This window comes from Corvus cornix, chromosome 12 (assembly GCF_000738735.6).
Source record: "Corvus cornix cornix isolate S_Up_H32 chromosome 12, ASM73873v5, whole genome shotgun sequence".
In the NCBI taxonomy this organism is placed as follows: Eukaryota; Metazoa; Chordata; class Aves; order Passeriformes; family Corvidae; genus Corvus; species Corvus cornix.
Genome location: NC_046342.1, coordinates 15,788,365 through 15,794,364, shown reverse-complemented (window position 1 = coordinate 15,794,364; position 6,000 = coordinate 15,788,365).

The window sequence follows — 6,000 nt, the reverse complement described above, 5'->3', positions numbered from 1 at the left end:
ACTTGATACATTTTCAGCAACTGCACATCCACGAGGGCCATACAGCTCTGAACAAGGCTCTGCTCTTGTTACACGCAAGTGTTCCTGAAATTGCTGTTAAAATACTCCCATTCGTGCTTGGTGCTTGTGTTTCTAGGAGATACCATGGGATGAGGAGAAAGGCACAGAGTGAAGACAAAGCAGTGAAGAGGATGTTTGCCTCAAAGGTGATATCTGGGAAATGGTGAGTAGGCAGGAGCTGGGTCAGCTGGACAAGTATAACATGAACACTAAGTCATTTGTGCTCCATCCTAGGGTCAATTATTACAAATACATAAAAAAAAGGTGCTTTCTGGCCTCTTAGAGTTATGGGGTGGAAATACAGCCCATTTTGCCATTTGAAATAAACACATTATCCTTTGCTTTGCTATTTATCATAGGAAACATTTGCAGTTATTCCAACAACATTTTTCACAAGATGAGGATGAGGATGCCACATCCTCATTGGTGAAGGTACCTTTTGGCTTACTGTTAATGCACATTGCCTCAATCATTAACTTCATAAAGTAGGAATAATTGAAAACCCAATGTTAAACTGCATTCAAAAGCTTTTGGTTTATCAGACTCCTGCTGTCTGCTATGTGCAGATTTTGATGTAGACGAGTGTAGAACATGCAAACCTTAATGATGGCTCTGGCTCAGCATTCACCCTACTTACATCAGCAAAAAGCCCCATTTTGAAAGCAAAGTGTGACCTCAGGAAATATAAGGTTTATATTCCTGCCAATTCCTACTGCACTTTCCCAGGGAGGTGTTAAACCCATTATCAGCCATCACGGACAAAATCAGCATTTCCACCTCTCAATGCCATCTGATTGAGCGGATGTGGTGAATGGCAGGCTTGAAGTACAAAGTGGGTACTTTGCACTGCTGTCCACATGTCCGTGGAGCCCATGGAGATGAAAGGCTCAGCCTAAGCTCCACATGTTATTCATCATGCAGGATTGCTCCATAAAGTTGATTTTCCTTTGCTTCTTTGAAAGCCTTCTGTAATTGAGGCTTCGACTCTTTTCTTCCTAGGTCTAGAGTGAGTATAGAAAAAGACAAATTATGGTATTGAAAAATGAAGATTTTCTAAATTTCCCAATTTTGTGACAGAAATAAAGCAAGGAAATATCAGAATTCCTTATGGATATGCTGCATGGACAGCAGGTTTTGTCTGTATTTCTTATATATATGGATTTTATCATTTGGCCATTTTATAATTGCATTGCTTGGAAAACTTGGTTCAGGGAACATCATCTTTCTGTTGTTTTCATAGAAATAGGACATCACAGAGCAGACTGTGGACTGCTTCTGTCAGAGATTCAACTGCCATGTTTCATTTCCAAACCCTCTGCTGCCTGGGGCATGTGCGGCTTGAGACAGGTAAAGAAGTTTTGGGAATAAAGAAGTTGGCGAGTAACTGGCACACCAGTCTGCCAGGGATGTGATGCTGTAGAGATCATGTGTGGGGTTTGCAACATGCTTCAGTAAGCCTGAACCAGGAGTGTCAATGTTAAAGTGCTTTTTCGAGGGAAATCAAAGCCTGGTGGAAGTGTTGGCTGATAACACCGCTGGGTTGCTCTTTGAGGTAGGCAAGAAACATCCTGTTACCACCTGACACGGAGATACATCCAAGTGCACTTACACTTGTACTTTAAAGACTCAGTAAGCCAGAGTGGTACAAAGCAGTTTTAGTATCAGAGAATTAAGCCCTGAGGCACAAAGGCCAGATCTGTACTTGAAAAGGCTCCTTTGTGTTGCTGTGCTGGCAAACCCTCCAAGAAGGAATGAGGCATTTGTAATCCCACACAGGGTAGGGAGAGAGATCTTAGATAGGGATACCCAGTTTTGTATGCCAGGACTTGTGCGGATAGCACAGAGAGTTCACAAAAGATGTGAGGGTCACCGAGTAACCTTGCTGTGCAGACAGAAACTTCTGAGTGGCTTAGCAGAGGCAGATATGAGCAAAACAAGCTCTTGCCAGCCTTGGCAGGCTCAGACTGCTGCTGTTTGTGGAGGTGCACTGCAAGACCCTCTCAACAGCAACCTACACACCCCACCATCTGCTCTAATGAGGTGCTTGTTCTTATTCCTACACTGTTTTCCATATCCTCCCCTCGTGGATCTTCGGGGACCTTTGCCAGAATGAAAATTTTTCAGTTTCTTTCACCTCTTTGTTCTTTCATGTCTCCATTCCAAACGGCTTTGTCTCAATCCTTTCCTACTAAGTAAGATTCGAAGTTTTCTGCTGAGTAAGAACCAGCAACCTGATCAGGCTCCACATGACCATGCCTCCCTTTCCTCATACACAGCCGGAGTGCCAGACAGTCCTTCAGAGCAGAAGCTGTCTCTAAGGGTGGGTTCATTGGGTTTATTGAGGAAAAGGAGGTGGCTAAAGTTACTTCCTTTTGTGAATCTGTACAAGTTCCTGTCTGCTTTTTAGAACCACAATTCTGCAGAAACAAAGGAGCAACCAAACAAGTGACAAACATCAGAATGTGCGGCTGCTTATTTTATGCAGAGCTCAGAGCTTTTGGGTTTGTGCCTGCAGAGTCACCATATTTTAAAAATGGTAATTTCTGAGACCAATCTAAAAGGCTAATTGTTGCTGTTACTGATCTGCTTTAAAAGCCATGATTAAAGCTGAAGAGAACAGTCACAATTCCTGCCAGCTGCGGGAAGCTTTGTGGGTGCCTTGTCCCAATTACAGGGTTTTTTGTAGTGAGCACACTGTATTAGCATAGCTGCAGCTCCCTTCTAACAACAAGCAATCATGAGAAACATTTAATGGCAGGCTTTGGACCATGTCTTTCTTTTCTGTACAGTGTGAGTAGTGAGGGTTTCTGGTGCCTGTGAAACACATTTTTTCCCCCCAGTTAATTTAACAGGTTCGGAAAATGAAAGTCAAGGTTCAAGTTGATGTATTCACTATACTTATTTCCTTTTCCAAAAAGAGGTAGCTGTCCAAAGGTTTAGGTGGCAGTTTCCATTTGTTCATCTCAAGTGGTATCACGTTCTGCTTTCACAGCAAGGGTAGAAGAAGCAGAGAGGAGACTTTGCTTAGGGCTCACAAAAACTCTTCAGCTCTCCAGTCTCCTGAGGCCCTATCCAGAGACTTCAAGAGGGGGGAAACTACTGCAAGAAAATGTGGTTAATAACACCTGGGGTTGACTAGGTTAAAGGAAGATTGGACTAGACCAGATTGTCTGCTCCCTGTCTGTTTTCAAGAGCCAGCAGGTCAAGAGGCTGCCTTCAAAAACCAGCCAGACAATTCTCCCAGCAGCCCAGGCTCTCCATTAGAAAGCTGTTCACTAAAAACACTTCTGTCATGGGCAAGGAAGCCTTCTAGGAACAACACGTTGCAGTAACACTGTCTAGTTCGGTCATATTCTTCCTGGGAGTTGATCCAAAGCCCACTGAGGTCAATCAGAACCTGTATAATGGCTTAAGCTCTGTTTAGTTGGAGCTACTAATCCAATTTCCACACCAGTGCTACTGTGAAGTCCCAATGCTGACACATGAAATTTAGCTCACTGCCAGTGGTAGCATCATTACGGTTCCTGCTGCTCTCAGCTCTCTGATGCAGATTTGTTCACATATCTGCAGCCACAGAAGCTTGGGCAGAAGTCCTGCAAGGCAAGGTGATTTGGGCCTTGTCCATTGTGAAGGGAAGACATCCAGGAACAACCTGGGGTACAGGTAAAGTTGCCCATGTAATCCAGTGAGGTGGCACTCAGTGCTGGTCCCATGGCTCGGGGCAGATTCCTCTGCTTTTAACAATGTCACCTCTAGGGAGGGGTATGAAATATGTCAGTGGGACCATTGAACACCTTTTCCAAAGCAGGAGCCATTGCTGACCAGGTTTGTCACCAATTTCCTCAGCTCTCTGAACAGAGAGAACTGAAAGTTGTTTCAGTAGTTGATGGTTTAGCACTTGACAGCCGAGTAGGGATGCGCTAACCCACACGGGCAGATGCAACCTGTTCCTAGAGACCTTGCAAGGCTACACTCATCTGTGCTGGAGGTCAAGAGTGTTGATGAGTTTCTCAAATTAATTCCTGGTTTAGACTTAGTTTTATCTTCTGGTCTGACTTAATATTTTGAAAATTTCCGTCCCTTTTTTTGACTGTGATTATCCTCAGGAGCCACCCAGCAAGATGAACAACTCTAGGGCTCAATAGTTTGTGTTTTCTCACTTAAAATTCCCTTCCTGCAAGCCATTAAGGTATGACCTTGATCCTTTCAGTGTTCATGGAGAGTTAAGACACATGGGGGTAGAGCAGAACTGAAAAGATATTTATTTTGGGACTTAGGCCAATATTGAGGAATTTGATTCAGCTACAGTGTCCAGCTGGATGTGAGATGGAGCACACCAGTGCTTATTTCTTGCTTTCCAGACCAGCTGTGCAGAACCACAGTGATGAGGTTTCCCATAGGTAACACTTACCGCTTACGGATTTTTGAAAATTAAAAGGTCTTATGACTGTAAATAATTACAGTTCCCAAAAAAGGTATTTCTGCCACATAAAAATGGCCATTGAGCTGTGCAGAGTCCTTCAATTTAGTGCTGAAGTTGTGTTAAATCTTACATTTCAAGATTTCTTGAGTTTCTTCTAATTTCCGAGAAAACAGGAGACGAAACAGCCACTATAAATCCTGTAAGTCCAAAAGTGCCAGGTGTATAACAGCAAGTAGTTTATCAGCTTCTGTTTATCTGGGTTTTCTTAAACCTTGTCAGATACAATGACAATCAGCACTGACTTTCTACCAAACAGGTCAATAGAGGCTTCAGTCTCTGATCCAGATGCCAGATGAGTTGTCCACGAAACTTCCATTAGGACACAGACCTCAGGTGTACGAAAACACAACAAACAATTACAGAGACTTTCTGGAATAAAAGAATTTAAGCCATGATCACCTGCTTTCTCAGAAATAACTGATAAAATTGGTGATATGATTTCTTGTGATGGCCTGCCTGTTTTATGTCAGAAAGATGCACCTTTACAATGTCTCATCAGATGTTTTTAAGCCTGCAGCACTGTGCTGAGAGAGACCTGTTTTAGCAAGAGTGTTGTGCCATCCTTGTCCAGGGTAGGAGTGAAATACTGACCCCTGAGACATGCTGACCAGGATGCCATGCCTGGCATGGAAAGGAAGTATTTCTGTGGAGAAAGTCTGCATCTGGTGCTACTGGGCCATGCAGAAGATAATGGGTGGTCCTCAAGAGTAGTTGTAATATGTGCTCTGGACCCAGGAGGTTTGGAGTAGCAGTGGGATAAGACAATTCTGTAGTCTGAAACCACATTCATCTGTTGAGTCATCTATTATGTTGTTAAAATGTGATAATTGGAATCCACGCATTACCAAGCCAAAAAGACAATAATTAAAGCCGAGACACAAAAGGGAGTTAATGCTCCAAAATTATTTTGTGCAGTTATTTGATAAAGTAAGTCTTTCTGTTTCCTTATGAAAACCCCTGCTCTACAATGAATCTTTCTAACTCTCTGGAAAATAATCTAATTATAGTTAACATTATTATGTTCTTTGGTGCTTTAAATGGAGCTGAGGGTAATATTGTACTTACTCCAAAGCAAATAGCTGCATATTTCAGTCTGACATTTCATATTGATAGAAACAAAACCATTTTGTTGAAAACAATGGATAAGGGAAATAATTCATTTTCTAGATAATGTACCAAAAGAGGGAAAACCACCATCATGTTCTCAACAACAGCAGAAATATGCTTTGCCAGACACTCTTCTATAAATACATTTAATTATAACATTGTATTCTTCTTCTCTAGGAGAAAGCAGGTGAAACCTAACTTTCTCTTTCCTGAAATCTTCCCATATACTTTCCCAAACAAATGAGTATCTTATGAGTCAGGCACTGTGATCACTTGAAATCTTATAAGAACACTGGAAAAAAAAGATTAAAAATGAAAGAATGGTATAAAGTCTGCAAATGTGCATTTAA